Raw genomic sequence first — 11,890 nt, 5'->3', positions numbered from 1 at the left:
CTGGGACAATCTGAGCCTTCATGTGGCAAGTCAGGAGCAGCTGGCGAAATGCCCCAAACTGATGTCATATCAGATTACAAGAAGGCTTTCTGATGAATCAGAAAACATGACATAAACTAAATCACTTGAAACGCCACATTTCAGGGTTCAGAAGCAAAACTACTTAAAACACAATAAAATGAGAAAAAAAACTGTGATAGTTTTATTTCCCAGTTTACTGTTTCCCTTTGGTTCATTTTTCTATCTGGTTGCAAACCATCAAATCATTTCAACTGCCATCTTCCATTTCTGTTGTATTTTCACAGATATTAATTCACTTGATCCTCACAATAAAACTGTGAGGTTGAGAAAGTATTATCATTCTTAGTTATTAAACTCACATAAATGAAACCAGCTTCTTGCCCATCACCAGAAAAAAAAAACAATTCTTTCGTGGTAGAAGTGCCAGATCTTGTTGAAAAATATCAGAATATTATTCTGGATATCTAATAGTATCTTTGTAGGACTCATCCATATTCCTAACCCACCAGCATGAAGCCCTTTTTTGCCACCGGGCAGCAGGCTGAAAATGTCAGGAAGTTAAGGCTTCCTGAACAGTCCTCAACCCAGAACTGAGAAGATTTGGTATCTGAAATGCTTCAGTTTCCTCACCCACAGGCGGGAGAACACTGAAGCACGTTTCCTATACCAGCTTCCAGAGATCCCCAGCAGGCTTAAGTTCCAGTAGCACCCTATACTGGCTCCTTCCCATGCCTAATCTTATCTCCTCACCACACTCGTGTTTCCTTCATCTCTCAATTAAATGATTTGCACTTGAATCTTTGTCTTGGATCTACTTTAACAGAAAGTCAAACTAAGATAATCTTTCACACTGAAAAAAATGCAGCATGTTTTACACAATTTCTACTTATTGCTTAACATCAGAGATAACTGAGTTATTAACATTTGTTTTTGATCTTCTGAAGTGTAAGGAATTCACGGTAAAATGTAATCAATGAACATGGTATTTAGTGAGCATCCCTAGTGTGCATAGCTGGGTACTAAGGCCTTATTTACAAAAGAACAACACAGAGTAAGGGCTGCACTACGCTACTGCAGAAGGAGAAACTACTAAAGAAGAGTAGAATATTTAACGTTGGAATTTAGCAAGGACATGGGGCCAGTGAAGGGTCAACAATTCTTCATATTATGGGTATCACAAATGATTTGCCTATGTGTGCTCAAAAAGTTCCACAGGTCAACTCTCCAAAGGTACCTTGAGACTGCAGTGGGATTTCACATGGCCCTGATTCCAGGTGGGAATTGTAACACCCAACACTGCTGCTACATTCAGTGGCAACTGGTCTTTTTCTGGAGACCTTCCCTGAAAGCAAAGACCCTGTCTGGGCAAACATGGCCACTCTCTTTAAGATCAGAGATTCACCTGGCTCCACCTAGACTGCCCAACTCTATAGCATGCGCCACTTCTGTAGGAAATTAATAAGGAACATTTCTCATTCCCTTTATTCTTTTCGAGATGATTTGCAGCCATTCATCACTCATTCCATACAATGGTCCTATGAGGAAAAGCAAGAGAAGTTGGGAGATTTGTAGATGGGTTACTCAGTTCAAATTACACCTTCCAGCATCCTCACACCCTTCCTTGGCCAGGAGAAAGTCTCTAAAGATCATGCCAAATCTTCCTTTGAAGTGACAAGCAGGACAATGGAAAAAAGTTGAAAAGGATCTTTTATTTTCTGAAAGAATCTAAGATCTTGCTTCACCACTCTGTAGTTTAAATAGCTCTATAGAGATTTGGGAGTCATATTTACATTCCCCCTCTTGCTTTGTATCCATGTTTTAAAAGGTCAAATCCATTCTAAGATAAATAAGACTTTATACTCAGGAAAAGTGACTTTGAGTTCTTTGCAACACGTGGCCTCTGCTTCTAGCACTATTGTTTTCCTTCTTCAGTGGGATAATATTGTCCCCTTGTTTGAATAAATGAAGCTCATATTAAAAACTGTGGCAATGAGGGAAACAAGAAAATGAGAAAACAAGTGCTTAAAATAACAACCACAGAAGAGCTTCCCTTTTTCTTCCTTGTCCTTGTTCCAGAAATGGCTAGTTCAGACAGAAAAGGCAAAGCATTCTTGCTCAGTTAACATCAGGATGGAGAGGGTCAGATGTCAGTGATGCCTAGCATCACAAACCTTTTCTTTTTATCTTTTATTGTTTTCAAACTTCACATTCCATATTTGGAAGTCCAGCACTGTCTCGCCTTGGCTAGAGACTAGAGAGGAAATGCAGACCAATGGTTTTCAAGAGGCAAATTTCTTTTCATGCAAAATCAATCTTATTTGAGTCTTCAATATATAAAGCAGAATTTAAAATGCTATTTTATTTGTCTAAATGTATTTTATAAGTTCTAAGTCCTAAGAAGCACTCAGGCTTACCAAAAAAAGGGAAAAAAAGAAAAGGAAAAGGGAAAAAAACCTAAAACCTACAGCTGTACGTAATACGATACTGACACAGTGAGAGCTATTACAAGTTCTCTTATTTGGGGATGATAACATTTAATTGAGTGCAGCACACATGAATAGGGATGGTGTTTTAAAAGTAGCAATCCATAGGCCTGAATTACCGGAAAAAAAAACCAACAACAAAACAGAAACACATGACAAAGCTGTAAACTTCCAAAATAATAACACATCTATACAAATGTGACTCCAATAAACAAATTAGCATGCCATAAAGAAAAGCTGTTTAGTGGATGCTGTGGTGAGCCACGGAGACCTCCCCTTCAAGACAGACACTCCCATCCCCAAGCTGCTATGTTTGAGGCTGACAGCTCTCAGCTGAGGCTCTGTTTGGGACCTGCCCTCAGCCAAGGAGAGCCACCTCACCCAAATCACACCCCCGACGCCAGGCAGCTCACATCCAATAACTGGTGGGTGAGGAGGCATAAAGCTCTGGCCCCCTTGCCTCAAGGAGGACAACTGAGAAGGACGACCCCAGCTGCAGAGCTCCCAAGATTTGGGCTGAGGGCTTTGTTATGACTGCATCACAGTTCAACTCCTCCCCCTGCCGAATCCTGCTGCCTTCATTCCCCCAGAAGAGCACTCCACCATTAACTTCTGCATGTACACATCTGACTCAGGCTCTCAGACAGCTGAAGATATAACATATACCCATGTAGCCTACACTTGGATCCAAGAAGTACTCTCATTTTGCTGTATTTTAATTCTTTCCATATGTTTCTCAACATATATGTATACATGTTATAAATACGTATATATATATATATATACATATTTCCCCCAATTTTTATTTTGAAAATTGTCACACCAACAGGACTGATACCTACCACAAACACTCATATACTCCCACTGAGATTCAACAATTCTTAGCATTTTAGCATACTTTATCTTTCCCTATCTTTTCTTTTTGCTATACCATTTGAAAGAATGATTGAAGACGTCCTATCACTTGTCTTCTAAATACTTCTGCATGCATCTCTCGAGAATAAATGCAGTCTACCCCACCATGATGCTATCATCACACCTAAGAAAATTAACAATTCCATTAATCACAGGCTTAAATTTTTTAATGTTGTTTTTAATGATTAATCAGGCATTTGTGAAACCCTTGGGATTTCTTAGGATGAAGTTTGAAAACCACTTTTCTAGACAGCACAGGCCCATCTGGGCAAAAAAGATCCATCTTTAATATAGGAAGATTAACTAACAAAGCTTGACTCCTTCTGCCCCCCCATATACCCAGAAAGTATTCTACAACCTTGTGTGTCACACCCATCACACATTAGAATACTTACCTGCATACACAGATACACGCTAAGGCATATGAATTGGTTAATATCCTTTAATAACTGACAAGCTGGTAAGTGTGTCTGTATGAACACTTCTGCTCTTAAGTTCACAGTTTATAAATTTGGTAACAGCTTTTCTTATTTGTATTCTTAGGTAGATCAAAAGGGTGTTTAAACAATAATTACTCTTGGAACCCAGTAAGTAAGTATAAGTACAAGCTACTGCATTGCCAGGCACTGCAAAAACCTATCAATGTGTTATATCTTCCTTAAATAGACATCATTCATCACTTAAGTAAGCCAATTAAGTTGAAAATACAAGTGCTAATAGAAAAAAGCGACATCCACTAAAATGTACATTTTGTTTCCGGAACATCACTTTTAAGAAAGTGACTTGGAAACTCACTTAAGTGGTGCCATTAAAGACTTGAAGTGTCAACATGCTTGGGAAATTAATATGTTAGTGATACAAATGTACAAGAGCCTCCTTGGGCTGGACTTGAATGGTCCTATTCAAGTCAGATATTTCAGTTAAGCAGGGCCTTTATCTGGCCATTTAGGGACAAGGATATTACATTGGACCATGAGCATGCACATATATCTTCCTTTCTCTCTCATCTCTCTGTCTCTGTCTCTGCCTCTCTCTCTCACACACACACACACACACACATCACTCTTCCTATACTTAAGATGGGAAAAGAAAAGAAACCTACTATTGCCTACATCTTGAAGGCTGGCAGCTTGTATTTCCTTTAAACAGACATTTGAAATAGCTTTTGTTTAAAAAAACAATAACATGAATTTCAAGGATTAAAAAGCAAGTATTACAAGGGTCAGATGACGGGTGGAATGTAAGGGCAGGGAAGTTCATTCCACTTAACTCAATCCACTGTGGTCCAACCCCTGCTTCCCAAGCCTGATCTGGATGCCAAAGGCCATCCCTTAAAGGAGTCACTTGTAACTCTGATCGAAGGGAGGCTAGTGCTTTCCTTGTAGCCAAAGGGAAAGTCATTCCCATTCCCATGGACTGTCCCCCAAATCTCTCCAAATTACAGACCAAGGGAAATCCAGTCACCTGCACTTCTCAAGTGAGCAAAACAGAGCAGAGTTAAAGTTACTAGAGCCAGTGGCTCTCAAATAGTTTTGAATTGTGATCTAAGAAACGCATTTTACATGGCAATCCAGTTTCTAAATACAGCATAGATACAAAACTGAGACAAATAAAAAATTTTCCAAAATAATACTGCCCTCTGATATTTTCTATTCTATTGTATTTCATTTTCTTTAAATGCTAGTTCCAACTCATTAAACTGATTTTACCATCCACTGACAGGAAATGACCTGCAGTGTGAAAGACCCAAACTGTATTTTAGCACTAGACTGGATTCACAGAAGACCTTTAGCTCTGGCTTTATATAGAACTGACTAAAATCACACTGTTTACCAGAGGAACCTTTTCTCAAAAGATGTCCAGTTGAGACCTCAGGGCCAGCCTGGTCCAACTGCATAACTGTATTTTTTCACACTTCTCTTTTAGATCACGTATTCCATTTTCTGTGAATATAACTTGAATTAAAATTAGCCTATTTTAATTATGCATACATTTACATTGTAAATTACTCAAACAATAATGCCTCTCCACACCTATTGTTATCCACTGCCCAGAATACCCAGTTAATACCCAGACAAGTAACTTCCATCTTTTGTGATGCATTCACATCTTACATATAACCACACATAAATGGTTTTTAATAATGTAAATGGAATTGTGTTACATTTACTGTTCTCTGACTTGCTGTCTGAACTTAAAAGATGTCTTTGTGAGTCAGGACACAATTTTAAATCAGTTTATCTAGATTGACTACACTCTTTTTTTAATAATACTTTGTTGAGGTGTAATTGATATACAATAAATGCACATAACTTAAGTACAACTTGAGGACTTTTTACATATGTATATCCTCATGTGACCACCATCAGATCAATATGTAGAATATTTCCATCACCCTAGAAGGATTCTCTCATGCCCTTTCCAGTCAGTACCACTCTCCACAGAGGTAATCACTACTCAGACTCCCAACACCAAGCATGAGTTTTGCCTGTTAAACTTCACATTCACGGACTCATATAGTAGCTATTCTTCTGTGTTTGGATCCTTTCATGAAACACAGTATTTTTGAGATTCATCCATGTTTTTGCATGTATTAGTATTTCTGTGGGATTTTCTGTTGTTGTTCCTGAGTGGTATTCCCACTACAATTAGGGTTGTTTCCAGCTTGGGTCCCTTGTGAATGAACCTACTATGAACATTCTTTTAGAAACCTGTCTGTGGACATATGCGTTCACACCTCTTGAGAATATGCTTATAACTGGTGGGTCATAGGTACTGTATGTTTACTTTTATAAGAGACTACCAAACATTTTTCCACAGTGACTATGCCATTTTATACTCCTACCAACAGTGTATGGAGTTCCAGTTATTCCAATCCTTGTCAGCACTTTGTATTGTCAGTCCCTACACAGTAGCCATTCTGGTGGGCGTATGCCGGTATCTCCATACAATTTTAATTTGCATTTTCTTGATGACCCATGATATTGAGCACTTTTTCATGTATTTATTGGCCATTCCTGTATCTTCTTTTATAAAGTGTCCATTCAAGAATTTTGCCCATTTTTAAATTGGATTGTTCATCTTTTTGCTATCAATTTATAGAATTTTTAATACATAATGGATACAAGACCTCTATCAGACATGTGTATTGTGAGTATTTTCAATCTAGGACTTGCTTTTCACTTTAATATCTGCCACATTCTTTTTAATGGATGCATATTTTCCCATTATAGAGCAGTTTTTAATTTGTGTTACCAGTTCTCTATTAATGGAGATTTACACTCATAGGGAAAATTCTATGTTTCAGTGGAAAACTGCACGTTGTTTAGAGCACACTGCTCTTGGTTATCTGATTCTGATTTTCCATTCTGTAAATTGTATATAACTGACAGCAATGCAAAATAATTACCCATAGATTTGCAAATAAATTGCCTGGTGGAGATTCCATTGACTTCCCTCCCCAATTATGGGAGAAGCCAATTTTGCCTCCATATGCACTTTAATTTGAATATTCCTAATCTATAAATGTTTCTGTTCTTTGGATTGTCCTTTGAAATGGTTGTGACATCTTACCAGTTCCCTAATTAGTAAGGAGTTAAAGTCTCTAACATGTTCCTTTTATAGCTGTAGGAGAGGCATATTTTACCTTTTTAAAAATTATTTTTAACACATTGTTTCTAATTTTTTACTCTATTACAGAGAATGCTGCAACCTTTATTGCACATTTATCTTCGTGTAGAAATCCCTCTCAAGACTAAGAAGTCCTCATGGTCTCACACCCCAAATCACTTTGAGGAATGGATTTAACTAGTTCAGCTTCATGAGGATGAATACACAGAACTTGTAACAAGGGGAAAGGTCAAACTGGGCTCAAATCAAAGAAATCAAACTAATGATAGAATTTCAGGCATGGTGAGACAAGGTGAATGAGGAATGTCTTTGTTTACTGGGCACCTACTACTCTGAGATCACTGTATTAGGCACTGATGACACAATGTTTGCCTTCAGGAAGCTCAGGAATTAGTGGTTTACTGGACTATTAAAAGAGGTAGAAAAGACGAGGTCAAAGAAGGTGCCACCAAAGATCAAGGAAACAGACAGTGGAGACCTCACCTTGAAACACCAAGGTGGAAAATTCTCAAAAGATTACTGAGAAGCTACTAAAGAATCGCTGAAAATCTCCTCGCCCTACCCCAAGAAGTTTGTAATTCTCACGAATTCTTCAGGAAGCTTCTGTAAATCTCAGCCTGCCCATGTGTCCCAGTTGTTGAGAAAAATGGCTTCTTTTCTTCCACTTTCAAATTTCATGCAAGTTCACCTCATCAACAAACTCTATATCAGAACCATACGGAGACAGGGTTCTGGGAAATGTGGTTCTCAGCTTCTCTTCTGCAAGGCAGAGATTTTAGAAGTGGGAGGTGATGATGCTAAGTTGAGAACTGGCATATTGTTGGGGCTCACTAGGTGATGACCATCACCACTGCCGTCCATGAAGTGGCAGGGACACTGAGCAAGTGTTCAATTTCACGACATTTGAAAGTACAATCGACCCTTGAACAACACAGGTTTAAACTGGGTGGGTCCACTTATATGTAGATTTTTTTTTTCCAATAGTAAATACTACAGTAAATACTACACAATCTGTGGTTGGTTGAATCCACAGGTGTGGAATCTCGGATTCGAAGGAACTGCATATACAGAGCAACCAGGTATACAGAGAGAGCCAACTATAAATTATTTGTGGATTTTTGACTTTGTAGAGGGTCAGAGCCCCCAACTCTCACATTGTTCAAGGGTCAACTGTACTATCTTTCTTGTAGGATTTCTGTCCTTTGATCGCCCAGCCTCTCCTTTCCCCTATTTCACTGCACAGGGGCCAGACAAGCACCCAGCAGTCACAATCCTAAAAGGCAACTGATGAATAATTCAGTAGTACTGAAAAATATATGAAAGGATTTACAGGTTTGTACTAACAACCCTACCATAAAAGTGAGACTTGAGATCTAGTCCTGGCTTCAGCACTAGCAGCTCTATGATTTGGGGAATCTTCTTACAACTTCTTATAACTGTTTCATTGAAAAATTCAAAAGGCTGTGATACTGAGAAGAGCATGTTATCTATGATGTCCAAGAATGCATAACCTCAGTCCAATCACGAGAACACATCAGACAAACTCAAATTGAGGAACATCCTACAAAATGATTGACCAGTACTCTTCAAAAGTGTCAAGGTCAGGAAAAGCAAGGAAAGACTGAGAACTGCTACAGATGGGAGGAGAATAAGGAGACATGAGACTTATATGCAATATAGGACCTTGGATTGACTCCTGGAAGCAAAAAAGAATGTTAGCGGACAACCTGGTGAAATACAAATAAAGTCTGGAGTTAACAGTATTATACCAATGTTAATTTCTGAGTTTTGATAATTGTATCGTACTTAGGAAAGGTGTTAGCATTAGAGGAAGCTGGGTGAAAAGTGTATAGAAACTCTCTGTACTATTTTTGCAACTCTTCTGTAAGTCCAAAATTATCCCAAAATAAAATGTTAAAAAAAAAATCTATTTGTTTTGCTATTTAAAGGTATCAAACTTGAATTCATCATTTTGCATTGGGCCCTGCAAACTATGTAGCTGGTCCTACATGGAAGCATTACCAAGATGGTTGCCCCAAACCATAACCCTGTCCCTTCCTCCAGGTAAACTTGCCAAAAGCCACAACTAACCATAACCTCGAGCTGTGGTTACAGCAGAGGAACAAGCGTCTACCCACAAGAAAATTGGTGCAAGCTGGTTCAGCTTCAAAAGTGGGACCAAGTTCGCCCTGCAGCTTTTATCATCATTATAATAGTGAGATCTCCGCCTGTCCTCAACCATGGTTCGACCTGCTTCGGACTCAAATGCCAGAGGGCAAAAAAGAGGTGGCAGCTCAGTACCAGGAAGAACCCCACCTATTACCATACAATCAATGCATATGCCTCCCCCTCGTTAGCCTCACCAGTAAAATCTTCCTTAATCATCCCTGGGTGAAAAGTTGATTTAGGCACTAAGTTCCAGCTTCTCCATCCTCTGGCCATTGAATAAAGCTGGCGCGGCTTGGATCTGTTTCGGTTTCCTTTTGGCTGAGCAAAGCCAAACGAAAAAAGAAACTTCTCCACCAGGCACGGGGCCTCCGCTGGGCTAGGTCCCAAGTCGGGGTCCATACGACCTAGTTTGGTAACAGAAATATATGGAGAACTGGATAATACCTGTTTCCAGTGATTGAAAAAAAAATGAAGCGGCAGCAAACAATCCCCACGAGCTCCAGAGGGACCTGGAAGGAGCAGAGACAGGAGCTGCTCCATCCAAACGGGTCTATTGGACAGAAAGTTGAACGGCTCTGGGCCAATGACTACAGGCTAGAAGGGACAAAGAGATACCTCAGCTGATGATGGCTAAGAAAAATGACAAGAACCTGACTCGGAAACCCTCTCCCCAGTCTTGGCACGGTGTAAGACCTCTGAAACTTGGGAGCAATTCTGAAGAAAAGGATGAAAACACCCGCCCACTGGTATTCTCCCAAACCTATCACCCTTCATGTCCTCAGTCCTCTCCTAGCAATTTTGGGAAACTCAAAAGCCTGGAGTGACTAAAGCGAAGTTTCTCCTCCCAGCGTATGGAAGCTCAAAAACTGACTGACGCCATCAAGATGGCATCATAGGTCACGCCGACGTTGCGCACCCTCACTAGAGTAAGACAACACTGAGAGAAGCCTAGACGGCAGGGGTGAGGCTGAAGCACTCCTGCACCACAGAGACCAAGACAGACTGTACAGAAAGGAAAGAGAGGTGGCTACACACACTGCACTGCCCCTCCCCTAGGCCAGCGCAGCGCCACACGGAGATTCCCACGAACCTCGGGTTCCTCAGGTGGTGGTGGTCGGGGTGGGGGTGGGGCAGCCAGATACCCCAACATCATGGGTCACTTTGTAGGAGCCCCGACTCTGGTCTCGCCCCACAGGGACAGCGGGGAAATCTGCAGTCTTGCCCACTGGGAATCTGACTGAGAACGGGTCGAGGAGCTGCAACAACTAGCACTGGGGCCTAGGCCGACTGAGTTCCTACCTGCAGGGCCCGAGTGGTGGTAGTCCCCACAGCCGCTTCGCTTAGCCGCAGCACTCTGACCAGGGAACTCGTAGGGGTCTTCAAACGAGGATTTCTGTCGGCCCGGAAGCCTGTTTTGTCCACCCAGGCAAGGAGCTGGCGAGAGCTCCTCTCGCCCCACCTCAGAGGAGCGGACCCCTGAAAGCTGCGCGGGCAGCAGCGCTGGAGCTGAGGGGGCATGGGCGAGGCTGGTAGCTTCCAGAGAGAAGGCAGTACCGCGTGCAGGGCTCCCCTGCTCCGGCCCAGGCAGGGGAATTCATTCCTAACCGAGACTGAGGGTCGCCCCCGGCCCACCCGCCTGCAAAGCCGGAAGTGACCTGCCAGCCCGCCTGGGCGAGGGAGCTAAAATGTAGCCCCGCCCACAGTGACTCCCGGGGGAGGGGGTATTGGGCCAGAGGGGCTTGCCAGATCCTCTGGAAGCTGTATAATCAAAATAGAAAAATAAAAGTAGTATTTCTTGTCCACTTGTTTTTGGTGTACTGAGATTTGTACCTGTCACGCATCGATCTCCCAAATGAATTGTACTAATTATTTGAGATTACCAATTTTTATGTCTCAAAGTGGATGAGATTCTTCATCATGGTAAAAAAAAAATTCATTGCAAATTTAACATATTGTGAGTCAAAATAAGTTAAGAGTGAAGGAAGGAGTGGCAAACGCTTTACTCCTACAAAAGAGTGAATGTGGTTAGATTGCCCCTGTTGTAGAATGCTGCAGAGATATTTCTTTACCAGATGTGGATATAAACTATAAAGAAAAGTGAAAACCATAGTTGAAAACCGAAGTCTTGCTGGCCAAAATTAAATATTGCCATATATTTAAAAATATTAAAGTATAAAATAATATGCTTTAGTAACACATATTTTATCCAGGAAGGACAAAACACTTCCAGTTTTCAACACCCTTACAATTACACCCACAATGGTAAATTATGGTTACTGGGTGAGACTATTCTGTTTTGCTTATCAAGCAAGAAAGCAAAAATTCTAACTGCCACATTTATGAAACTGGCTGGAAAATGTTATCATTAAATAAAAAAACACTATAGATAACATTAGTAAAAGTTCCATAAAATAACTACATTAAAAAAAAAACCCTAAGCATCTGTATTAAGAATTTTGAAAATGTTTATTTATTGTATTTATTTGGAAAACAAAACAATATACTAAAGATAAATTTGTTTATCAAAAACAAGTCTTATGAACAGGCATTTAAAATGTTTAACATTGAACTAATACAGTAATAGAATTAACCTGTGAAACGTTGAAGATAGAAAAGGTGGGATTTAGTTCAAATAAGATCTGAAACACCTTTATGAAATTTATTTTGCTCAA

Source organism: Camelus dromedarius, chromosome X (genome assembly GCF_036321535.1).
Source record: "Camelus dromedarius isolate mCamDro1 chromosome X, mCamDro1.pat, whole genome shotgun sequence".
Classification (NCBI taxonomy): Eukaryota; Metazoa; Chordata; class Mammalia; order Artiodactyla; family Camelidae; genus Camelus; species Camelus dromedarius.
Note: the sequence above shows the minus strand (reverse complement) of the source record.